We start from the raw sequence: 12,439 nt of genomic DNA, 5'->3' as shown, positions 1-12,439 counted from the left end.
GGAAATACATGTCTGTTGTGTAATCTGTCACGCACTTTCCTTTGAGATCACAGGGCCAAATGATTCATGTACATTTCTGATAATGTTTACTGGTTCTGTTAATAAAATTCTCTTCTCATCCCTTACAAGCCATGCTCTCTCTTTGGCCCCATTTTCTAACAGACTTTAAAAATGCAGCACCAGATCCTGATTTCAAATCATCATAAATTTAGAGTAACACCACTAAAGCCAAGGGAGTTGCTCTGGATAGAAACCTATGTAAATGAAATCAGAATCTGGCCTGTATTTTTTATCATAACCTCTTTAGCAATTTATTGTCACATTATTATTTATATTGTAGTAGGATCTTGTAGCCCCAGTCTGTTGTGTACAGACAATAGCAAGAGAAAGGAAGATTATATGATTACATGGGCAAGCTACTGTAATGCTCCTGATGGATACAAATCATCCTAGATTTGTAGGTGTTTTTATTTTTTAAATTGGCTACCCCTGACTGATACAATAAATTTGTCATCGGCTGGCTGACCAGCCAATTGGTAGGTACCACAGGAAAGGTGGCTCTTGTGGTGCAATTTGAAGGAGGAGAGAGTAGTAGCCTTACGGATTAGGTCAGGGAGTGTGTTCCATGCATAAGGGAATATGTGGGAGAAGTTGTGGAGACAACTGTAAGAGAAGGCTTCTTTTTATTCTCCATTTTGCTTTTATCTTTATTCTTTACAATAGACTACAGTTCTTTTGTTCCAAGTCTTGAGGCACTTTACCTGTTTTGTACTCCAGATTGCTTTCTTGCCTTTCATCACCATACTACATGTATTTGGTCCTATCCATTGGAATTATTTTAAGTTTCACAGAGTCTAAGTTGGGACATTCTTTGGTCCTATTGTTTTTATTGATAGATGGCATGTGTAACCCAGGAACAAATTAATTTCCTGTTGGATATTCCAGCTATTTTCCTTATATGCTTTTTCCCTCTGCCTGAATCCCACTTGCTTTCAGAAACGTCCTTCATTCTACCAAATCTTGGTGCACTGAATCTTAATAGCTTTATTTTTATGTTCCCTTAAGATGGGTGGTTCTGCACATATGCAGTAGCGCCCTGTGTAAGAATGATGAAAATCACGCAGCTGCATGTTTTCAGACTCTTAGACTTAGAACAGAGCTCCCAGAAGTACATTGAAGAGACATCAAAAAAAAAATTGAGTCATTTTAACAAACTTGTGGGGAGCATGAGAGTGATGCTTAGGGCCAAATACTACTCATCTAACTCACATGAGCAGTTGCATTGACATCATTAGGACAGTTTGGGGGAGTTAGGTATGCCTATGCAACAGTGGCTACAGCAGCCACTCTTGCACCATAGCATACATGCTTCCTATATTGATGGAAGTGGTTTTCCCATCAATGTAGTTAATACACATCTCTGAGAGGTGGTAGTTAGGTCAACAGAAGTATTCTTCCATCAACCTAGCTGTGTCTACAGTAGGGGTTAAGTTAACCTAACTACAGACCTGATTGAGGTAGCTAGGTCAATCTAATTTTTAGGTGTGTAGTCCAGGACTTTTAGGCAAGTAGATTTTGGCCCTAAGTACACATGCTTCAGCTCAATAATGGAAGCTTGAAAGGCCTACAAATATTTTTCAAATGTATTTACAATCTTATCAAAAAGTATTTATTATTTTATCATCTTTGCAGTGCCAGAGGTGTGCATGATACTTTGCAAACATACAAAGAACAAGACCATCACTGCCCTGAAGACCTTATGAGAGCAAAAACACATGGAAGCTGATCAGTAGCAGAAGGCTAGCCCCCCAAAAGGAGTTTTTAAGGAAGATTTTTAAGATCATATTTTCAAGGACCGTGTATTTTTACAATATTGTTGTGTTTATCCATGTTTTAGAGGAATTAATGGCCACTGCCATAGTAAAGGCTGAATAACCATTTCCATTTTAATCCCCTGGTTTCAGTTGTTTAAAAAAGATGGTTACTTACCTGTACTGTAACTGCGGTTCTTCAAGTTGTGGGTGCAGACATATTCCACTCAGGTGTGCGTGCACCAAAGCCAGAGAACCTTTCTTAGCAGTACCCATCAGGATGGTGCTCATGCCCTCTGATAGCCCCTCCCATAAGGGTGGCACCTCCCCAACCCCCCTTAGTTCCTTCGCACCAGAATCAGAAACTGAAGACTCCCATGTAGAGGGACACAGGGTGGATCATAGAATACCTGTCTGCACCCACATCTAAAAGAACAATCATTATTGTACAGATAAGTAACCGTCTTATCTTCTTTGAGTGGTTGCAGAGATGTATTCCCTCACTCAGGTGATCCACAGGCAGTACTGGTAGGAGGTGGAACTCAGAGCCTGCTTAAATAATGACTGAAGAGCTGCTTCCCAAAAATTGTATCTGACCTAGCTACTGTGGCGAACACACAATTTTTGGCAAAAGTTTGTACAGAAGCCCATATAGCAGCCCTACAAATGTCCAAAACTGCAACATCGCTGAGAAATGTGATCAATATTGCTTGAGCCCTTGTTGAATGAGCCCATAAAGTCTGTGGGGGTGTGGTCTGAACTACTCCATAACCTGTGGTAATGCAGGAAATTATCCACCTAAAGATTGTTTGTGCAGATACTAGCTGACCTTTCATAAAAGACAAAAAGCTGAGAACAAAATGATTTAGTTCTTTTCAGACAGAAAGCCGGGCACCACCTCACATCTAATGTCCGATGTTCCCGTTCATCTGCATTTAAGTGTGGCTTAGGAAAGAATACAGGTAAGTAAATAACCTGGTTAAGGTGAAACTGTAGCCTCAAGGACACTTTTTCTTTGAACAGCTGAGTAAGGGGAGGCCCTGCCATAAGGTTCTTCACTTCGCTGACACTTTTTGTGGAAATTATAGCAACAAAAAAGGCTGTGTTTTGGGAAAGTAGAGACAACGAGCAAGTTGCTAGTGACTCAAACAGAAAACCCATGAGGGCAGCCAGTACAGTATTAAGGTCCCACAATTACAAGTGGAAGCAAGCAGACAATACCGTTCAGAAATCTCACTACCACAGAGTTTGGGAAAACTGATTGCCCTTGGACTGAAGGATGGAACACTGAGATTGCTGCCAAGTGAACCCTCGATCAGCTATGAGGCAGACCCAAGGACTTCAAATGTAACAATCTAAAATGTCCTGAACATAAGATAACATCAGTGGAATTACCTTAGATATTGACCAAATTGAAAAGCTTCCATTTGGCCTAACAGGTAGTCCTAGCAGATGGCTTCCGACTGTTAAATAGGACACTCCTATCTACTCCCAAACATTAACCTTCCTCTTCATCTAGCCACACACTATCCATGCCATGAGATATAGACTGCTCAGATCTGGATGTGCAACTTGGCTGTGGTGCTGAGTCAGTAGTTCGGGAAATAGAGGAAGAGATCTGGGAGGTCAAATAGACAAATTGAGAAGCTAAGAGAACCAACACTGTCTTGGCCTAGCCAGCGCAACAAGAACCAATTTGGCATGGTCCAACTTCTGCTTGAGGATAACCTGAAAGATGAGAGGAATAGGAGAAAAAGCATATATCCAATTCAGATGAGTGAGCACGTTCTTTCCATTTCTGGCCAAAGAGTTTTGTCATGGGATCGGCGCAGCGCATTTTCGGTCTGCCCAGCAGTCGCTTGTGGTCTCTGGGGATCCAGTCACTGAATGTGCTTTCCACCTATTGTCTTGCCCGCGGACTACTTGACCCGTCCATCTTCGCTTTGCATCGTACATCACCCGCACTACATTGGTCACCTCTGTACGGCTTCTGATCTCCTCATTCGGGATATGATCACAGAGCGATATCTTATACATTCGCCTTTCCATTGCTCTCTGGGTGACAGCAAATGGGTTCACGGTGTTAAGGAAAAGTTAGCACATGTGACTCCATTTTGGTTTGGGGCCCACCATTGTTTAAATGCCAGCACATCATACACCAGGAGGAGTGATCCTTAGATACTGAATCCCTGTGAAAATCCTCCTCCTTGTCTCCAGCCTGCCTTGACTCCCAGTATCTGGTTTTTGTCAGTCTCTAACTCCATGTCTCTTGGCCTTGATGTGAGGCCTCCCATCCTGATAATAAAGGTTACTGATGCATGGCTTTAGGACCATGCTGTGTAATTAACATACTGGTATAGCACGAGGAATGCACCAAGCAGGGATAGGTGGTAGATAAGACAAGGGTTTGTTTATTGGCTAAGGTTTCCGATGCACGAAGGCAACATGCTTTGCTAAAAAGTATATAACCTTTGTATAATCTGTATTCAGGGTCCCCTCCTGGCTAGCAGGGGGGCACCACACTCGAGCGTAATAAACTTAGTGTCTTTTGGGAACTCTGCAGTTGTGGACTTTGTTTATGTGCCTCAGCCTAGATTCAAACTGTGTGTGACCTATCAGGTATAATTCGCAGCATTTGTGTGCATGTCCTACCAGGTGTAATTCGTAGCATTTGTGTGCGTGTCCTATCAGGTATAATTCTCAGCATTGGTGTGCGTGTCCTACCAGGTGTAATTCGTAGCATTGGAGTGCGTGTCCTACCAGGTGTAATTCGTAGCATTGGTGTGCGTGTCCTACCAGGTGTAATTCGTAGCATTGGAGTGCGTGTCCTATCAGGTATAATTCGCAGCATTGGTGTGCGTGTCCTACCAGGTGTAATTCGTAGCATTGGTGTGCGTGTCCTATCAGGTATAATTCTCAGCATTGGTGTGCGTGTCCTACCAGGTGTAATTCGTAGCATTGGAGTGCGTGTCCTATCAGGTATAATTCGCAGCATTGGTGTGCGTGTCCTACCAGGTGTAATTCGTAGCATTGGTGTGCGTGTCCTACCAGGTATAATTCGCAGCAGTTGTGTGCGTGTCCTCTCAGGTGTAATTCGTAACAATGGTCACCTTTTAACTGTTGGGATATAAATCCTAAGGAGTGTAACGTGGCCCTGGAGTCCTTAAAAGAATGTAATGTCTCATCTGTCTTTTTAGAAAACAAAGACCATCCATCAAACAGTAAGTCTTCTATGGTCTGTTGCATATCTGGAGCAATGCCAGAGTTCTGCAGCCAAGAAGCCCTCCTCATTGTTACTGCCAAGGCCATAATCTGAAATGAGGTGTCCACCACATGGAGCGCTGACTGCACCGATGTCTATGCCACTAGACAGCCCTCTGCCAGGAAAGCCTTGAAGTCTTCCCTGAGATCCCCAGGTAACTTACCAAGTTATATTTAGAAAAGAGTGCCTTCTGATCAGCAATGCACATCTGGAGGGAAGATGTAGAATAAACCTTCCTCCCCCTTAAATCCGATTTCTTGGCTTCTTTATCTTTAGGCGTGGATTTATATCTACCTTGATACATTCTCTCATTAGCAGCAGTCACCACAAGCGAATTGGGAGTTGGATGTGAGTAGAAACACTTAAATCCTTGAACGGGGATATAGTAACATTTGTCAGTACATTTCAGTGTAGCAGGCACAGACACTGGTATATGCCACAGGAACCTTGCCAGCTCCAAGACAACTTTATATATAGGGAAGGCTGCTCTTCCCGGGGCTGAAATCTGCAGAATGTCCAGCAATCCATGGGTGTTCTCTCAGACAAACTCAGTGTGGATACCCTATGCTGCAGACATCCTCCTTAGAAAGTCCTGATAAGCCTTAAAGTCTTCCAGAACCAGGAAGGATGAGTCTGGGGCTGGGGAATCATCTGGTGAAGAGGATGACAGAGGTGGAGGAGCAAGAACCTCCTTCTGAGGCAAAAGTTGTTCCTCTTGCTGTACTGGAAATTCAGCAGGGGCAATATGGGTTGGGCCTCCCATCGAGGCCGGGCAGGAGATGAAGCAACCAGACAATTCAGTGATCTCGGCCTAGAACGAGCAGTTGACTGGGCTCTTGAAGAATGTGAGACAGTCCACGGATCACAAGGAGGCCAATTTGGAAATGAGTAGGGTTCCAGAGGCCAATGAGCCAAGAACTCCTATCCTCCAGTCACTCTCATTATCAATAATGCTCCTTCATAGAAGATCTAAAAGATTTGCAACACCAGATCCTGGAAGGAGATGGGGAAGAAGCAGCTGATCCTGACCTCAAGTATGAAGAGTCCCCTGAATAGCTGCCAGTAATGAAGGGGCCAAATCTGCTAGGGCTACCAAACACTCTGCTCTGACTAAAGTCCAGTGCTGCATTGAGATCTCAGCCAGAACTGTAGCCACTGCCATCATATACTGGCAACTCGAAGCTGCAATAACATTCGTTATCAGGAAGCCCATCGTTACCAGAGTCACAGCTGGTACCGAGGAAGAGGTTGGTGCTGGATCAGGAATTGATCCCAGGTTAGCAAAGTCTTGGGCTATGAAAATGGTATTGGTACTAAAAAAGGATGTTTCAGTCTGAATAACGGGACTGGGTTCACCTTTCTGGCACATCTCAATGAAGTAACTGAAACAGAGGAGAGTCCAGGACCAAAAGGGAGAGTAAATCAGATGCTTTCTGGTAAGCCAGTGGGTTCAAGACTGTCAGTGTAAAAAGCAACGTCAGTACTGAATTCAGTGGCTCTTCAGCGGATGGTGCTGGAGTCGACGGTATAGTGCCAATCTGATCTTGCCTTGGTACTGGAAAGTTAGTCTCCTTTTTAAGCCCTTTCCGAACATCCTGACTGTTTTGGCAAACCTGGGCATTTGTCGTGTTTGGGCATAGTCCAATAGTTTCACCTCTGGTTCTGAGCCAAAAGTACTCACACACACTTGCACCCTCACACCTTGCTTTGCTGTCCAGATCGCAGCCCATACCCATTCCTTTTCCTCCCTGCCCTATCTCTGCTACTTGGCTCAATTGGGAGCGTGGCAAACATTCAGAGGAAGCTTGGGCCAGCCCCATGTGTCCTGTTTTAGGTTTAGGGAAATATGGTCACCTAACGGAAAGTGGATAGACAACCTGGCTCTATCTAAGGCATTGAGAGAAACATGGTGGTGTTCCACCTTCCTCCTAGAAGAGAAGGGAGAGTCTCTCTGAGCTCTGGAATGGCTCCAATTAGTTTTATGAGTCCTCGTCCTTGGGGAACCAGAGGAAGGGAACAGTCTGAATCTGGCAGCCTATCTGGGGTCAGCATCAGCTCCAAAGACTGATGGACCTGGCAATCTGCAGAGAGCCCCAGGGCTCAATCCAACCTCATGGCAGTTCCATGAGGTGCTGTATTAAATGTAAGCCCCTGAGTCCTTTTCTTAAAGGAGCAGAAAATGGAGCACTTTTCTTTAATGTGCTCCTCTCTTAGACATAACAAACACCACGTGTGGAGGTCATTATTGGGGATACCCACCCCACAAAAAGGACTGTACTTAAACCCTAGTGAGGGCATATCCATGTTACACTATAAAGAGAACTAATTTCTAAACTAAGTACTAACTACAAAGGTACTACTTACTAACTTTACAGACAGTCTCACTGTTGTCATCAGAAACCGTGAGGTAAAATCTGTACAGGAAGTTCGGACCCAAGCTGCAAGCAGTGAGAAGGAATGAATCATAGAATCATAGAATATCAGCGTTGGAAGGGACCTCAGGAGGTCATCTAGTTCAACCCCCTGCTCAAAGCAGGACCAATCCCCAATTAAATCATCCCAGCCAGGGCTTTGTCAAGCCTGACCTTAAAAACTTCTAAGGAATGCAGGGGAGTCAGGGCAGCACCGCACTTATACGGACCAGCATGGCCCTTATATAGCCAGGGGAAGGGCTATGAGAGCCAGAGGGCACAAGTGCCACCCTGATGGGTACTACTCAGCAATGTTCTCCAGCTTCAGCCCACACACACCTGAGTGGAATACATGTCTGCAAACACTCAAAGAAGAACATTCCAAAACTTTAATCTTTAGGCTGAAATTTCTCAGACTTGCTTGCAGCCAGAAACTGCTGGAGAAATTTTTTGGAGAAATTATGAGCAACCATTTTGGAGTATGAGGGGAAGAACAACAACATCTTTGTTACAAAAACATTTTGTGACTTTTTAATACATGTTATTTATCAAAATCATTTTGATTATTAATAAATAAGGAAATTTATTCTGGAATGTAAAATTGAAAAGAGAAAGATTCCCCTCGGAGAGGTACTAGAATATAGGCTATGTCCTTGCTCATATCCCATTATTTTCAGAAGATTGTACAGTATATGTCTTTGGGCTGAGATATGTCTGAAACTTGCTTGTTCCTAGACAGATCAAAAATCGTTATATCCTTTTTAATGAAAACATTAGACACAAGAATGTTAGGTTATAGCTTATGTTTCCATTAAGTGTAGTTATGACCTGTGTATCAAGGCAATAAAAAGGTAGCATAGACATAATACTGGATCCCATCTCCCATGGATGGAAGGCAGGAGTAACAGAAATGAAGGGATTTACATTTTTAAAGTACAGCAGATGTACTTTGGAAATACTGCAGACAGGAAATTGCTTGAAAATGTGAGTATCAGGTACTTCCTTGCTACTATCATAGTACGTTTTAAGTCTTGTAAAAGGGGGAAAAAACAATTTCCCAAAAGTAACATACACTGTAACTGAATGGAAAGTGTATTAAACATTAGTAAACTTGATGGTCTTCTATTAAATGAAAATAAGTGAATACACTCAAATTTTCCTTTGACATTAACAATATTTTTTGATGTTCCCAGTTTGGTGCCTGATCCTGCAAACCTTTATTCCTGCGCTAGGTTCCACTGCAGTCGGTGGCTCTATGGGAAAGAGTAAACACTATGGGCCTGATCCAATGTCCACTGAAGTCAATGGAAAGACTCCTATTGACTTAACTGAGCATTGGATTAGGCCCCATGAGAAAGCAAGGGCTTGTAGGATCAGGCTCACAAAAACACAATAGGTACAGGGAATAGAAATTTCTCCTATCTGCTTTTTAGAATCAAAACTGTAGTAAACCATCAGGAAATCTCAATTATTTCAGTTAAGTTTTTAATCACAAAATTATCTGGAGCTAGGTTCTGTCATTCTGTCTCAGGCTAACTAGAACTTCAAAAGTAATCCTATTGATTTCAATGGACCCAACTGCACCGTCCTTATTCATGTTAGTGAATACTTACTCATGCAGGTGGTCCCAACTGGACTACTCTTGTAAGTGCTCCATACTGTGACCAAGAGTAATACAGTTGGGCCTCAGGTGAGTGAGAGCAACAGTCTGAAACCTACTGAGCAAATTAAGATAAGTTCCATAGGAATGGTGCCACAATATCATTATGAAATGTAACAAAGCAAGCAAAGGTATCATATCAGCTTCTTGTATTCATAAATCCCATGTCCTCTTAATGGGAACAGGCTTGGGTTTTGTTCATCATGAATCTTGAGCCCTGATTCAGCAAGATACTTAAGCAAGGGTGAAACTGTAAGCATGTGTGGAATCAGGGCCCTATTCATGAGTTTACTTGCTGAGTTTTGTAACAAATTAAGTATTGTTTCCCTGCATAGAATACACATACATTTGCTAAGAATAATACTGCTGCTTGAATATTTGCAATGATTATTTTTTGTTATATTTCCATTGGCACTCTTCTTTTGTTTTGACTAACTGGCCTAACATCTGGAAAGAAAAGCTTAGAAAGAAGCTTAGCCCCTTCAAGCACTACAAGGCAATGATTCTAAAACTGTCACAGGCATGGGACAGAGTGGAAATGAATTTGCTATGAGCACTACAATATTCATTACAGTTGGTCCAATGGGGATCCTGAAATATTCTTCTATATAAAATCTAATTCCAAGGGTCAACAAATTTATCCATACAAGCAACAGGTCAAGTGTCCTCTTTATCCAGAATGGCAATTTTTTTCTCTTAAAATTATGCTTCTATATCTATATTTAGGCAATGGAAGCTGTTGGGTGTTGCCAGTTTTGAAAACCAGGCAAATCCCTAAATATGGCAGTTGGTGTTTGAATTTAGGCTCCTATTTATGAAATCTCAGCCCAGTAATCCAATCAAAACATTTTGAGAGATTGCATATGATTTTTAACAACTATATAAAATGTATTATGTATGTATGCAGTGGAGCAACTCTAACCTCCATCATTAGGACAGCTAATGGCTCAGGCCCCAACTTTAAAACAAAATTCTCTTCTGCAGTGCAAAAGCATGTTGCATATTCGGCATGTTTCAAACCTACTGAACTCCCTCTGACAGAATACTTGAAAAATATGCAATAGAGATCCGCTGTGCAGAGTGCAGAAAAGAATTTGGCCTTCATGGTTTCTACTTGTTAGCACCATTTAATGGTGTTGGATCCACTGGGCTTGAAACCTGATGACCTTAACTACGGTATTCAAAACTAACTTCCGCACAGTACTTACAAAGTCTAAATTACAAGTGTAAATATCTATCTTCTTTGAACTTCATTTAAATTATTATAAAAAGTGCATAAAATAAGTTTATATTAATCCCTCTTTCATCAAAAACTCAAAGCACATACAAATTAAATAATAGATGGTTAGATGACTTTTCATATCATGTCTCAAGATGTAAGGATATGATGTATACTGTAGGTACAGTATATAGCACAGAGAATGACAGTGTAATGGCCACTGTTAGCCGTTAGTTCAGAAATTACTACAATGATGAATGACAAGATGGGTGAGATAATATATTTTATTAGCCCGATTTTTGTTGGTGAGAGAGACAAACTTTCAAGTTTGAACTCTGAAGAGTAGTGCTTTACCGTGGCTGTGTAGCTGCGGCACCAGCGCTGAGAGAGAGCTCTCTCAACACTGTAAAAACATCCACCCCCACAAGGGGAGTAGCTACCAGCGCTGGGAGCATGGCTACACTGCCACTTTACAGCACTGAAACTTGCACCACTCAGGGGGGTGTTTTTTCACACCCCTGAGTGAGAAAGTTTCAGCGCTGTAAAGTGGCAATGTAGACAAGGCCTGATTACATTTTCCAGACCTAAAGAAGGTCTGTGTAAGCTGAAAAGCTTGTGTCTCATCAACAGAAGTTGGTCTAATAAAAGTTATTACATCGCCCACCTTGTCTCTCTAATATTCTGAGACCAATGCAGCTACAATAACACTGTATACTACAATGATGAATGGTAAATTTCAGGGATAACTTATCTGTCTTGTGGGAGGAGGGAAAACTGAATGTCTGAAAAAAATACATGTCTGAATGCTGTTGTGTCAGCAACAGAGTTTGGATGATTGCCTGCAGCATGGGGCTCTGCTGCACGTAAATGAGAATAAGAAGCAACATACAGTATCTTAACTGGCTAACTGTGGTCAAAAAACAGGAGAAAATCTAAAGAAAATTCTTATACTTACATTCTTGGCCACTGTCAGAGGACAGGATACTAGGCTTGATGGACCTTTGGTCTGACCCTGTATGGTCGTTCTTATGTTCTATTATAAAACTTTACAGTTTACAGTTCCAAGAATTCCAAATCTCACATAAAATATACTAAAATAATACCAACAGTGATTAAATTATATTTTAAATTAAAATCCCTTGTTTCTCCCCCATTTGTGTTATCTGGGTTACTCTTTTCTTTTCTAGGCCTCCATCAAGGATAAGGAGTTTTTAATTGCTTTTGAACAAATACTGCTTTAGAGCCAAACACTGATTTTCTTGCTCACAGGTTTGCATAAGCAGGATCTGAGTCAACACTGAAGAGCATATCTCCTATACTAAAACACACAGTAAGGAGTCCAGGGGAAAGAAATTGCTGCAGAGGTTTCTCTCGCAGTTTCTTCCAGACTTCTCTTTCAGGAGAGCAGGGTTTGGACTCCTATTGAAGAAGCAAATGACCTGGCTCCTAGTACTGTGGATCTTGGAGGATCTGCCAAGAGCCATGAACATCTGTGTCGAAGACCCACGTATCTAACTTGGCTCCAAGGCCCTCTACGGTTGTTTCCTGCTCCTGGCAACTTGACATCTTTGAAGCTACCTTGCCAGAGCTTCTTTCATTAGCAGCTATACCCTGGAGCACAATGTAAGGGGGCCTCTCTATTATAGCTGTTACAAATTTTTGTACTTAAATGTGTTTTCAATGGAAAATGCAGTGTTCACACATTCAAAATTTCCTTTGGCAAATTTTGATTCTGTCTAATTTTTCAATTTTCCCTCAAGCTTAATCAACCTGAGTCAAAACATTTCCATTTGCCAAACCGTACTGAAACATTTTTGTTTTGGATCAGTTCAACATAAATCTGTGTGAGTTTGAGCTGCAGCCAAGCCTCATGGGAGTTGTATGTAGTTTGAGTGTCTCATGTCTCCATTCTCCTTCATGGGCTGGGTTCCCTGACTGGACTACATCTCCCATGATGCACCACAGTTTCCTCCACTGGTTGAACAACCATTAGTGCAGCATAGGAGCCATCTGATCATGTGTATCTTGGGGAACACACTATGCCTGGGAAGCCTGGCAACTTAAGACATAACAGTT

At 42.0% G+C, this 12,439-nt stretch overlaps 1 protein-coding gene across 1 annotated transcript in view; it reads right to left on the bottom strand.

Moving 5' to 3' along the window:
- The window catches only part of FBXL13 (F-box and leucine rich repeat protein 13), a 177,487-nt gene that overhangs the window by 34,780 nt on the left and 130,268 nt on the right, over positions 1-12,439 (bottom strand). The window lies entirely within an intron of this gene.

The sequence above is a fragment of the Eretmochelys imbricata genome, chromosome 1 (genome assembly GCF_965152235.1).
Source record: "Eretmochelys imbricata isolate rEreImb1 chromosome 1, rEreImb1.hap1, whole genome shotgun sequence".
Lineage (NCBI taxonomy): Eukaryota > Metazoa > Chordata > Testudines > Cheloniidae > Eretmochelys > Eretmochelys imbricata.
The sequence above is the reverse complement of the archived record's forward strand: the minus strand, read 5'-3'. Positions and strand labels throughout refer to the sequence as shown.